Raw genomic sequence first — 14,532 nt, forward strand, 5'->3', positions numbered from 1 at the left:
TCCTCAAGGTCTTTCATTACTTGAAATTTGACAGATGGATGTTACTCATGTACCAGAGTTTGGCAAGTACAAATATGTCCATGTCTCTAACGACACTTTTTCATCTTGTATTTATGCATCGGTACACTCAGGTGAAAAAGCAAAAGATGCTTGCAGACATTTTATTATGGCCTTTGCCACCCTGGGAGTTCCAATAGCTATAAAAACAGATAATGGCCCAGGCTATATAGCGCATAAGACACAGACATTTTTTCAACAATGGGGAATTCAGCGTATTACAGGCATTCCACATTCTCCCACAGGCCAAGCCATTATCGAACGCACACATAGCGCTCTTAAAACTATGTTGCAAAACCAAAAAAGGGGGAGTCTAGGGTTAATCCCACAAGAGCATATAGCTAAAGCCTGTTATGTTTTGAATTTTTTAAATCATTGGACGGAGGATGGACCTCCTATACAAGGTCATTTTGGCTTACATAATGCTTCAAATTCTAATGAGAAAGCCCAAGTTATAGTAAAAAATTTACAAACAAATCAATGGGAAGGTCCTTTTCTGTTATTAACTTGGGGTAGAGGGTATGCTTGTGTTTCCACAGGTTCTGGCCCAAGATGGGTACCAGCTTGATGGATCAAGCCATCGTTATCTCAGTCATTGCCATCATCTGTGCCATGATGTCAGCTGCATCAATATGGATCCCGCCTCAACCCAAAACCAACATCTGGGTAACCTTGTCCAATCGCACAGGACAGGACACACTATGCCTGTCAACTGCTTCTCCAGAAAATCCTTTTACAACCTGTCTGGCTGGCCAACCTGTTGATGATTGGCCCGTCCCCTCAGATAAACAGATCATAATTCAGGGATTTGGTGATGTGTTTAACAATTGGGATGGTTGTGTTCCATATTTAGCATATGGTGGGATTGAACCACAGGAACTGGATTTATTAGGATCTGTAAAAATGGATTATTGTGTATACTTCAACTAAACAGGCAAATATGATATAAAACCGATTCAATGGTTAAATGCTACCATACCTGCATATAGAAATGCTAGTGCTTGGTGTAATTATATTTCTCCTAACATATCAAAGTCTAGCAATCGTCCACTTAAACTGCCTGCAGGATTATTTCTAATTTGTGAAGACCATGTAGCATTGGAAGGTTAACTTTGTGAACACTCAATACATCCATGATTATAACTCATAAGTTATGCCACCACAAATGCACTATACATGCCTTTAAAACTGATTGTAAAGATAATATGGAATCTTGGAGCCCTAGTGAAATTATAGCAGCATCTATATTTGCTCCAGGAGTAGGAACAGCGCAAGCGCTAACCACCTTGAATAAGCTTGGCTGCTGGCTTGCAAAACAAACTAATGCAACTTCATTAGCCCTGAGTGGACTACTGCTAGACGTTGATTCAATAAGACATGCTATGCTGAAGAATAGAGCTGCAATACATTTTTCTATTATTAGTGCAAGGTCATGGTTGTCAGGATTTTGATGGACTTTGTTGTATGAATCTGTCTGATCATTCTGAATCTATTCACAAAAGTATTGAAGACCTGCAAGGAGGAGTACAGAAACTACAACAAAGTGATGGTTTTAACATTTTCTGAAATCTTTTTGGTAGATTAGGTTTAACTGCATGGATAAAGAGCTTATTACAAATAGGTGTAGGGTGCTTATTCATTTTTATATGTATTCTGATCTGTATTCCATGTGTGTTAAAATGTGTGCAAACTATAACAGAGCATTGAAACAAGCCTTTTTTATATATATATAAAGAAGGGGGAGATGTGGGTATTTCTCGAGCTAGCTTGATGGCATCAGTGAGCAAAAACCAACCTTGGGAGAGAGACATAGTTATGCTTGTTGGAAGGAAGCCATGGGAGCAAGAAGAGAAACTTTAAGATACGGAGTTGTCTGCAGAGCTTGTGGCCTTGTAGATAAAGGGAGTTGCTAAGTTGCTGTGTCTGCAATAGAAAAAAGAGCTAGAATGGAAAATTACTGAGCATAGTTACAGGCTGATACGTCAGCCCGCTGTAAAGGTATAAAAGGCTAGCTTGATTTTAATAAAGTGTCTTCTTCGAGGTGTCTTTAAGGTGTCTTTGAGTCTTCGATCTGCTCTTGGAGTCCGTGCATCAATACGCCACAGATACACTGGTACAAGCATCTTCAAACGCTCCTTGAGACACTCTTTTAGATATGGAAATGTTTCTAATTTTCTCCTCTATTTAAAAAATATGCAAATTAATTTCAAATGTGTTGGAAAATTAAAAGTGTAAATGTGTCAAAGTCCTTATTTTGTACAGTACTTAAACTGATGTGCATTATTATGAAATGTGATGTAGAGCACTGAGGAAGGAAGATGAACGAACAGCTCTTACCTTCCCTTGGAACAGTGATTAAATTTTCTTCCTTTCTTCCCTCCCCTATCCTATTGTGACTAGGTTGGCATCTTGCTTTCAAATACTACAATATGTGGATTTCTCTTGTTGGAGCTATTCTGTTTTGCATTGTAATGTTTGTCATTAATTGATGGGTAGCACTTCTAACATACGTCATAGTCCTTGGACTCTATGTCACTTAGAAGAAACCAGGTATGTATAGGGTTTTCTTCTGGTTTTGGTGTGGGGAAGAAGGGGATAGAGGAAGGAAAAGGTCATGTTATTTAGAGAAAAATGAGAGAATTCTATTTGGATGACTAGTTCAAACTTCTGTTTCAGACTTTCCAGTTGTAATGAAATGCAGTTATGCCTGTATATTCATTGCTGTTTTCTTCCTCCTCCTCTGAGTATATCAAGATCCACCCAATTCAAATGTTTGCCCTTAGACATAAGCATTTGAATGAAAGTTAGAGAGAAAGGTGCGTATAAGAAGAGCTTGGGTTGCAATGCTGAAGGCACCAGAAAAGCATGTTTTGACAGGAAATGAAAGGGGATGCTCCTGTACTCTTCTGAATTGGAAATGTATTTGTGTAGCATTTGTGGGTTTTTTCAATAAACTATCCCTGTAGCTATGAACAATTTATATACTTTCTTCCTTCCCTTTAAGAACACTATATGATTATAAGTGCAACATGGAGCAGGATTGAGCCAAAGTGTTCCTGAAGTTAAAAACAAGGAAAAGGCAAAATCCTATGTTGTGAAGGTTATAAAGTACTTAAATAATATATCAATCGTAACTAGCAAAATTGGAACATATATGGGAACAACTAGAGAGGATACTAAGAGCTTTCATTTCCTCATAAAAATAATATTCTAAAAGGAACTGCATAATCTAGTCTGTCCTCTTTATTCCATCAAAAGTTATTCATTGAAAGGATTTGACTTAATTTAGACAATGCCTTGCAAGGTTACTTTACCTTTGCTGTCATTCAGAATAACTAAACATCTTATTTTTTTCCAAAATGTTAATTTTTTTAACTCTGAAGTTGACAGTCTTTGAAATGTTGGAAGCAACTCAGTTCTCTTTTTCCTCTCGTTTTCCTCTCCTTTTCTTATCTTTTTCCTCCTTTTTCTTCTTTAATATAAAATATCAAACTGTAACATCTATTGGACATCTTCTACAGAAATTTAATCTTTAAATAGAATTGCCTATTTAGTTGTAGGGTCTTTTAGCCATTTGGTGTTCAACATTCATTTTGTGATCCTGTAGTCTTATGTTGAACTGCTTTAAATAAAATATTGAAACTTCAAATCATCCCACAGATGTGAAATGGGGATCCTCAACACAAGCTTTGATTTATTTGAATGCACTACAGCATTCTATTCGTCTCTCAGGAGTGGAAGATCATGTGAAAAACTTCAGGTAACAGTTTATGAATGTATTAAGGACATAAGAAATTACTTCTGCTATGTAGCCAGTAGGGTATGGCTGTTTCCTATCATGGCTTCCATTAAATTGCCTGTTCACCTCCTATGGTTTGTAATAACGGGTTGTAATAACTTTTAATAGCACTATCTTAGCTTCTGGGCATATCTACATTAGTATTTTATTTCTGATCAGGAGTGCACTTGAGAAGCAAGTCTGTTTACTGCACTTCAGTTTGTATCATGAACTGGTGGTCTTGGGGCACGTAAATTGCATTCCTTTTTGATGAAACTAAATTGAAAGATTTGCTCCAAACTGCTAATGGGCATTCAGTCAATGTGATCAGGCTAAAACTGATCTAACCAAAAATCCCTGAAATATGTATAATACGTATGTTGTGTCCTCAACACTAGCTGATTCACGTTAGGGATATTCTTCTGCTGCAGTGCAGCAATGATAAACAGGCTACACTAGCAGTCTTCACACAACTGAAGGAGTGAACTGATTTTTTTCATTAGCCAACATGGCTGCCCAAGAAGTGTCCTAATGAAGTAGGTAATTGCCTATCCTATAGTATGTATGCTGCTTTTATGGAATGAGCTATTCCAGAGGAAAGGTGCTTCAAAAAAATTTAACAGAAGGTATTGATTACTTAAACTTTCCTCTAAATAGATAGAATCATAGATTGAACAGGACTTCACCAGGTGATCTTGTCCAACCATCCACTCAATTGGCTTAGTGCAGAGACATCTGCAAAGATAGAACCAACTTTGTTAGATCAGGATGCTCAGGACCACACCCAGTCAAGTTTTGAGTATTTTCAAGGATGGAGATTTTGCAGCTGCTCTAGGTAATCTTTCCCAGTGTTAGACCACCCTCATATTTTTTTTTTTCCTTAATGTTGGAATGTCCTACGTTATATCTTCAGTTACCCCTTATCTTTTTTTTTCCTGTGCACCTCCAGAAAGAGTCTGGCTCCATCGTATCTATAGCCTCCTATTAGATAACTAAAGACAATACTGAGATGCCTTCATTTGCCTTCTTAAGACTGAATTAACTTAGTTGTCACCCTTCCCTTGTACATCATGTGCTCTAGCCTCCAAATCTTGGTTGATCCTTTGTTGTTGACTCCTCTCTTTTCAAATTGGGTGGTTACCTACTACATGCTGTGTTGCAGCACCAACAAACAAGTAGGCTACAACAAAGCTTTACCATTGGTCAAATTCTACCATCTGTGCTGTATCTCCTTCCTCCAGAGGCCAGACCACACTACTCCTCCTCCATCCAACCTCCTCTCCCACAATCCTCAGGGCTATTTAACCACTTAGCAGGAATGAGCTACAGCTGCACATCATCCATGTCAATCAACCCACTGCCTGCGAGGCAAGGCCACAGCTGCATGTTATCAATGCTAATCAACCCACTGCCTTCATTCCTCTACAATTCTGCCCAAGCCTGGCATAGGGTTTATACTATTGACACTTAGTCGAGCAACTCATCCCTTGCATCTACAAGTCTAAGAAATGTCTTATTCTGTCATAGTTATGCTCAGTGTGCTAGCAAATGAATCTAGCTACTAAAATCTTCTGTTGTTTACAGAAGGGAATTTGCCTACTTAGAGCATAATTTAAGGAGTGAGTTTTAGGAGAGATTCTTGATACAGGTGCTATTTGCTGTCGAGGTTAAGTCCAGAATCCAGAACCTGGCAGCGATGGAGTATTTTTCAAAGAAAAGATTGATAATATTGCCTGTCATTTGGGGAAAATACACCAGTTCTGCCACCTAGCCTCTCTTGGAGGTGACTAAAATTAAACAAAACAAAAAATAGGACAGGTACTCACAATGTCTGTGTTGCATAGATACAGATATTTGAAGTAAGATGTCAGCCAATTATGATAGGTATCAGCACAACCCCAATGTATATTATAGTAAAACTGTAAATTACCAATATATTAATATGGATATTAATGAACTTTCCACTTCTGAAGAGCTGGATGTTGTAAGCATAAACTGCAAAACTTGAAGTCGAATTATGAAATTACTGTTCTTTCTGAAGTTCTAAGACTATGTGACATTAAAATCTCTCATTATTTACAAATATCCTACTATTACATCCAGTCATATTAATGGGGGAAAAAAAAAAAAAAAAAAGAGTCTGACTTAAGAAAAAAAAGAATCTCTGCTCTGATGCTTGGAATACCTCCTCCCTCTGCTTCTTCACTGACCTTGGTATCTACAGAATTGTTTCTCTCACACTTTTTCTCACTCTTCTTTCTCACAGCTGCTGTGCGGTGTTTTTTACCCTTTCTTAACCGTTATCACAGAGGCACTACCAGCTTCACTCATTGGCTCATCTTTGGGCTGCAGTGTGTCTGTTTTGGAGCTGACTGCAACTGTCTCTGTCTAACATGGGGGTAGCCCCTTTCCCTTCTCAGAGCCACCCCTTCCGCCCCACCTGGTACTGAAACCTTGCCACATAAACCCAATACAATAGCTTTTTGAGTTATAAACTTCTCTAATAATTTTCCAGAGGAGGTATAGATCTCCACATGAGCCAGTTAAAAGTACTCTGGCTTTAGGAGTACTTTTTTGTTACTCTTTTTTAGACTGACACTGATTTCTAACCCATGGCAAAAAATGTTTTGAATTGTAGAGGTACATCCTAAAACTAACTGGTTCTAGTATGGAAAATGAACTGCAGCTGTTGTAGGGACTGAGACAGATGGACAAATTACTTTTAGTGATTCTTATGGTTTAAAAAAAATTTTTCTGAAATGAATGAGACTGTATACTTCAACTTCTAAAATTTATTATAAAGATCAATTAATAATGAAATAATGGATGAATAATGAATGAATAATGAATAACTTATTTCACTTACAGTAGTTTGGTTGTTCCTTCTGAATGATAGCAATAAAAGCATATGGCTCCAGTTCTGTTGGACAGAGAATCTAAGCCAGAACATGTAAAAGGATGTGACTTAAAAGATGGGGTGTTGGGGCTCTTGCTGTATTGAATGATTATACTGAACTCTGAAGCAAGTGGAAAAATACTGAAGAAATAAGACGAGGTTACGGCCAGAACAGTGGGATGAAGAAAAAGGAGCAAATTGCAGATGTTTGCTCAAAAGCAAGGCCAACGGGACGTGATAAGAGGAGCTGGGAAACCGCAGAAAGGAGCCTACATGCCAGAACAAGCAGAAACAGAAATCTTCCCAGTAAACAATTGTTAACCAATCATACTATTATACGCTTGTAAAATAGCCAACCACATTATTGCACGCTTATAGAATGCCTTATAAAAGTCTACCTGGTTTGTACAATAAACGGATCAGATCTTGAACTCTGTGAGTATTTGAATCTGACTCCCGCTCGCCCGAAATGCCCGCAGCATCTGGTGACCCCCGACGTGATCCGATGAGGGTCGACAGGATCGGTTAAAAGTCAGGAAGATTCATTAAGGATCGTGTTACAAGCTGCGGAGCCGGCGAGGATCCTGCTGCCAGCGGAGAGAGAGCTGGGCGCCCGAAGAAAGGCGGAACGTGCACGGCTGACCGGTGAGTCAGGAAATTTAAGCAGGATGGGAATCACTGCATCAGTGGTGGAAAAAGCAACTGTAGACAGTTTGATGAAACTGGCAGAAAAAACTGAAACGCCAGTCTCACGGCAGGCAGTAGTTGATCTGCTATGTTGGAGTCGCCGCCGTGGTTACCTTGCTTCTACGCAAGATGTATATAATAATGAAACATGGAAGAAAGTAGGAGAGGACTTATGGGAATCTGTGCAAGTTGGGACTAAGGGGGTAAAGACTTTGGCTCGCACGTATCGAGCTGTAAGGGGTATGGTCGCGCAATTACCACCCTGGTGTCCTGAAAAGGAACAAGCGGCGAGCGGCGGCGTGCGGCCCGGCAGGCCCCGTCCCGGCCGCGGTTTCTCTCCGAGGCGGCACCCCCCCTCCACCCCCCCCCCCCGCTCCGATCGGCGCCATGGCAGTGCAAGCGGCCAAGCGAGCTAACATCTGGCTGCCCCCAGAGGTCAATCGGATCCTTTATATTCGGAACCTGCCGTATAAAATCACAGCGGAGGAAATGTATGATTTATTTGGGAAATACGGACCTATTCGACAAATCAGAGTTGGAAACTCTCCTGAAACAAGAGGAACAGCTTAAGCTTCTCAAGGAAAAATACGGACTTGATTACAAACCCCTCCCCCCCCCCAAAAAAAAAAAAAAAAAAGAAAAAAGAAAGGAAAAAAAAAAGGAAAAAAAAAGAAAGAAAAAAAAAAGAAAAAAAAAGAAAGAAAAAAAGAGGAAAAAAAAAAGAAAAAAGAAAAAAAAAAGAAAGAAAAAAGAAAAAAAAGAAAGGAAAAAAAGAAAAAAAAAAAGAAAAAAGAAAAAAAAAGAAAGAAAAAAAAAAAGAGAAAAAAAAGAAAGAAAAAAGAAAAAAAAGAAAGAAAAAAGAAAAAAAAAAAGAAAGAAAAAAAAAAGAAAAAAAAAAGAAAAAAAAAAGGAAAAAAAAAAAAAGAAAAAAAAAAGGAAAAAAAGTGCTTCAGATGTCACCTACAAGAAATGCGTTTCTGCTTTGAACTAGCTTTTGAGCCTTTGGGAGTAAACTATACGGCTATAAATCAATCATATTGGGGTTGGTTAGATAAGAAGTATAATGACACGAATTTTGGCTTTAGTGATAACTGTACCTGGTGGAATACTACACTTGTTAAAAATATGTATTTTTTGCAACAGTTGATTTACCGTTTAAATGTATCAATTTATTTACCTCAACAAGAATTGAGGGTGGTTGAGGGATTTATTGAAACAAGGTCTGTCTATATTGTTGTTTGTTATTCTTTTGTTACTTTTAGTGCCTTGCCTTTTACAATGTTTTCAGAGCTGTGTGGAACGCAGTATTAATGCTGTATTTAAAAAGAAAGGGGGAGGTGTTGGGGCTCTTGCTGTATTGAATGATTATACTGAACTCTGAAGCAAGTGGAAAAATACTGAAGAAATAAGACGAGGTTACGGCCAGAACAGTGGGATGAAGAAAAAGGAGCAAATTGCAGATGTTTGCTCAAAAGCAAGGCCAACGGGACGTGATAAGAGGAGCTGGGAAACCGCAGAAAGGAGCCTACATGCCAGAACAAGCAGAAACAGAAATCTTCCCAGTAAACAATTGTTAACCAATCATACTATTATACGCTTGTAAAATAGCCAACCACATTATTGCACGCTTATAGAATGCCTTATAAAAGTCTACCTGGTTTGTACAATAAACGGATCAGATCTTGAACTCTGTGAGTATTTGAATCTGACTCCCGCTCGCCCGAAATGCCCGCAGCAATGGGGGAAGAAATTTATCCCTCTTAGTCTTGTCTAAATTCTGTTTCTGATCTTTTAAAATGTTTAAATATTCAGACTTAGTGGGATTATTAAGTTTGGAACCAATTAATCATACATATGCTGACAATTGTCAGATTGATCTTGTCCTAATTTAACATAATCTTCTAAAAGCAGATGATGGTATTACCTCTCCTATGAGGATTACAGTCTCGTGGCCTCTCTTTTTTACAAAGTAAGATAACAAAGCTCCAGAGGAAATTACTTCTAACCATTTTTCCCCCCTATCCACAGTTATTAGACCTCAGTGCTTAATTATGACAGGTGCTTCAAACTCACATCCAGCTTTGCTTCACCTTGTCTGTGCTTTCACCAAAAATGTGGGCTTGATGATCTGTGGCCATGTACATATGGTAAGTGTATTCTTTCTTTTTACTTAAAAATTACCTTGACTTTTTTACAAAACTGTCATTTTCTTCAAGTGAAAGACGTTAGTTTCCTGAGAAGTGCAAAAACTGTGATTTACTGGTGGGATCCACTCATGCAGGGGTCACCACCTTTGCAGTTAGGTGTGCTACACCTTTAAGGAAGCTAATATGGCAGTTAACATAAACATCAGGATGTTGTGCTTTGCATCACTTTTTATCCACTTCTAAATGAAAGTCCTGCAGTAGAAGTTGTGTTTTAGGATATGCGTATGTATGGTATGGGAGGAAACAGCAAAATTAGTATCTTCGATCATTTGATATTTAAATGCTTTGGAAGACTTGTAGGAGTAAAGTGAATACTGGAATACAATCTGGGCCTTTTTCTGTCCTTGTGTCATTCAGTCTTGTGCTCTCTCATACATTGGACAGAGCAGTCAGTCAAAATGACAGCAGTATACAGCTAACTGTCTAAGTTAGTGCTATCTTCTCTGAAAGAAAACATTTTTCTTTCTGCAATAGATGGAATTGCATTTCTATCTCATACAAGTTACCACAAAGACTGGGATTTATCATAAGCAAATACATGGACACTTGATTAGTTTTGTATGAATGAGGAAACTTGGACTCTCAAAAATCACAGCAGAAACTTGTAAATTGTGGCTTTAATCTTTAGTTGAAACACAGAGTCAAATCTTAAGGTAGCTTTCTCCAAAGCTGTAAGACTCACTGCAATACACGGAGACACAGAACGGTTGAAACTGGAACATGAAACAGACTAGAAGCAGAAATATTTTGGACTGGTCTTAATCAAGCTGCAGATCTCAAACTTTCATCTGGATATTTTCCCACATCATAGAATCATAGAATGGTTTGGGTTGGAAGGGACCTTAAAGATCATCTAGTTCCAACCCCCCTACCATGGGCAGGGACACCTTCCACTAGACCAGGTTGCTCAAAGCCCCATCCAACCTGTCCTTGAACACTTCCAATGATGGGGCATCCACAGCTTCTCTGGGCAACTTGTTCCAGTGCTTCACCACCCTCATTGTAAAGAACGTCTTCCTAATATCTAATCTAAATCTATCCTCTTTTAGCTTAAAGCCATTCCCCCTTGTCCTATTACTTACATACCCTTGTAAAAAGTCCCTCACCAGCTTTCTTGTAGGCCCATTGGTAAAACAATGTAAAAATAAATAGTCATATAAAGTGGTAATGCAATTTAAAATCTTGGAAATTTGAGGGGATGTCATGGTTGAACCCCAGCCAGCAACTAAGTACCATGCAGCTGCTCACTCACTCCCCAACCCCCACCCTGGTGGGATGGGGAGGAGAATCAGAAATAGGTAAAACCCATGGGTTGATATAAGAACAGCTTAATAACTGAAATAAAGTAAAATAATAACAACAACAATTGTAATGAAGGAGAGAGAGAGAGAGAGAAATAAAATCCAAGGGAAAAAAGCAAGTGATGCACAATACAATTGCTCACCACCTGCTGACTGATGCCCAGCCAGTCCCTGAGCAGCAATCGTCCCTCCCGGCCAACTCCCCCCAGTTTATATACTGAGCATGATGTTCTATGGTATGGAATTTCCCTTTGGCTAGTTTAGGTCAGCTGTCCTGGCTCTGCTCCCTCCCAGCTTCTTGTGCACCTCCTCACTGGCAGAGCACGGGACACTAAAAAGTCCTTGATTTAGAGTAAGCACTACTTAGCAACAACTACAACATCAGTGTTATCAACATTATTCTCATACTAAATCCAAAACACAGCACTGTACCAGCTACTAAGATGAAAATTAACTCTATCCCAGCCAAAACCAAGACAGGGATTTTGATAGCTGTGTGGAAGCTAGAAGTCCAGGGAAGAAGTGTAGGTAACTAAGTCAAATTACTGGGTTTGTAGGAAACATAAGAGACTAAGCCAGTTCTAAATCTCCCTTGATGGTAAATAGAACACAGTGGTAGTCTTAATGTCTCAGGCAGTTGTTGCTTTTTGCTCCTCTAACCTGCTTCCACAGTCTGATCTTGGATTAGCAATGCAGACTTCATGTTGTGCTTCTATATGTTGTACTGAATCTCACAATAAATAGTTTTCATAGAGCTGCAGTAGAGGCACTACTGTGACAAAGGCTTTCTGAAATAGCAGTAGGAGGGAGCAGTAGTAGGATTATGTATAAATGTAGGCAAATGCAGTTTCAGTACAGCTTGAAACAAATACTCCCATAAAACCTAATATTAAGTCATCTTATATCCATGTATGTTTTGTTACAGAGCCCTTTTCTTCTAGACTTATGTTATGCTTTGGAGGACAAATTTATGCCACAAGCTAGTGAAGTGGTTGTGCTCTGCAGGAACAAGAATGTTTAAGGTTGAGGAACCCTTATCCTAAAAATGAGAATGTGGTCCACTCTTTATTGTTGTTGTTAATGAGTGATATTTCATTGGGTTGGGTTCTTTTTGACAGTGGAAAACATGTTTTGAGGTCCTTCAAGTTTTATTTGGATTCTAGCAGTGAAATAAAACATTCTGCTTTATTATGACTGATGCTTATATTTCTTGTTCCCTCTCCCCCTTCATTTCCTTCTTTTGAAAGGGTTCTAAGAGGCAAGCAGCGAAGGAACGGTTAAGTAATCTGACCAAGTACCAACAAAGGCTTATTAAAAACAAAACAAAGTCCTTCTATGCACCAGTGCATGCAGAGGACTTGAGGGAAGGAGGACAGTATTTAATGCAGGTACACCTGTGTTGTGGTTTAACCCTGGACGGCAAACAAGCACCATGCAGCCGCTTGCTCACTCCCCATCACCCAGAGGGATGGGGAATCAGAAAGGAATGTAAAACTCAAGGGTTGAGATAAGAACAATTTAATAGGCAAAACAAAAGCCACGTACGCAAGCAAAGCAAAACAAGGAATTAATTCACTACTTTCCATCAGCAGACAGGTATTTGGCCATCTCCAGGAAAGCAGGGCTACATCATGCCTAAAGGTTACTTCGGAAAACAAATGCCATAATGCTGGATGCTCCCCCCCCCCCCCCCCCCTTCTTCCCCCAGTTTATATACTCAGCATGATGTCATATGGTACAGAATACCTCTTTGGCTAGTTTGGGTCAGCTGTCCTGGCTATGTCCCCTCCCAATTTCCCATGCCTCCCCAGCCCTATGGCTGGCAGGGCCCAAGAAACTGAAAAGACCTTGACTTAGTAAAATATTACCCAGCAACAACTGAAACCGTGAGTATGCTATCAACATTGTTCTCACACCACAACATTGTTCTCACACCAAATCCAAAACACAGCACTGCACCAGCTACTAAGAAGAAAATTAACTCTATCCCAGCTGAAACCAGGACAACCTGTTTCATGTTTGTTTGGGTTTTTTTAATGGAAGTGGTGAGGATGGACATAAAAAAATTAAATGTTTTTATACTTTGCATGTTGAAGTGTTTCCATTATGCAAAGTTATCCTAAAACTTTGAAAGATACTTGTATGCTTAAAAAAAAAAAAAAAAAAAGAAAACTATTTTTTAAAAGTAAGTTACTGAAACAACTAATTTGTGTTCTCCTTAGGCTGCTGGTCTGGGTAGAATGAGACCCAACACCCTTGTTCTTGGATTTAAGAGAAACTGGAGAAAAGCTGACATTAGAGATGTTGAGACCTATATAAATTTTTTCCAGTAAGCAGAAAATGCAGAAATGTGGATAATTCTTATTACCAAATGAACAAAAATGAAACATAAGTAAAAGAATTTTTATTTCAGGAAGATCAGTTACACAAGCTTTCTTCTAATTGCTTTCAGATGCTTTCTAGTTTTCCACATTGCTGATCCAACAATCTTCAATCCAGTGTTTTTTTCTGATATGGAAATTAATAAGTAGCTGTTTTACAGTTTGAACAGAGTAAATTTCTATTTAATAACCCTTTCTGCATCTAGAGAGCATTGTGGCAGCAGATTGAGATTTAAGAGTTACAGTCATTGAGGATTAAGTCTAGAAAATGAATCGACCGTTATGTTAACTTTTCATCTTCTAGTTAAACCAGTAAAATATTCTGTTGGATTTGTGTGGCAAGGTTTTGGTAGTGGGGGGGCTACAGGGGTGGCTTCTGTGAGAATCTGCTAGAAGCTTCCCGTATGTCTGATAGAGCCAGTGCCAGCTGGCTCCAAGACGGACCTGCTGCTGGCCAAGGCCAAGCTGATCAGCAACAGTGGTATTGCCTCTGTGATAACATATTTAAGAAGGGGGGGGAAATACTGCAACTGCAGAGAGAGGAGTGAGAATATGAGAGCAACAACTCCACAAACACCAAGGTCAGTGAAGAAGGAGGGAGAGGAGGTGCTCCAGGTACCGGAGCAGAGATTCCCCTGCAGCCCATGATGAAGCAAGCTGTCCCCCTGCAGCCCATGGAGGTTAATGGTGGAGCAGATATCCACCTGCAGCCCATGGAGGACCCCATGCCAGAGCAGGTGGATGCCTGAAGGAGGCTGTGATCCCATGTGAAGCCTGCACTGGAGCAGGCTCCTGGCAGGCCTTGTGACCCTGCGGGGGACCCACATTGGAGCAGTCTGTTCCTGAAGGACTGCACCCCATGGAAGGGACCCACGCTGGAGCAGTTCATGAAGAACCACAGCCCATGAGAAGGATTCACGTTGAAGTTGTTCATGGAGAACTTGTCTCCTGTGGAGGGACCCCATGCTGGAGCAGGGGAAAAGTGTGAGGAGTCCTCCCCCTGAGAAGAAAGGAGCAGCAGAGACAACGGGATGAACTGACTGCAACCCCCATTGCCCCATTCCCCTGCACCACTCAGGGGGAGGAGGTAGAGAAAATCAGAAGTGAAGTTAAGCCCAGGAAGAAGGAAAGGGTAAGGGGAAAGTGTTTTAAGGTTTAGGTTTTATTTCTCATTACCCTAGTCTGATTTGATTGGTAATAAATTAAACTAATTTACCCAAGTTGA

At 39.6% G+C, this 14,532-nt stretch overlaps 1 pseudogene; it reads left to right on the forward strand.

Annotated features, from left to right (window-relative positions):
- Window positions 1-14,532, forward strand: part of LOC119140915 — a 59,254-nt pseudogene that overhangs the window by 25,781 nt on the left and 18,941 nt on the right.

The sequence above is a fragment of the Falco rusticolus genome, chromosome W (assembly GCF_015220075.1).
Source record: "Falco rusticolus isolate bFalRus1 chromosome W, bFalRus1.pri, whole genome shotgun sequence".
NCBI classification, from domain to species: Eukaryota; Metazoa; Chordata; class Aves; order Falconiformes; family Falconidae; genus Falco; species Falco rusticolus.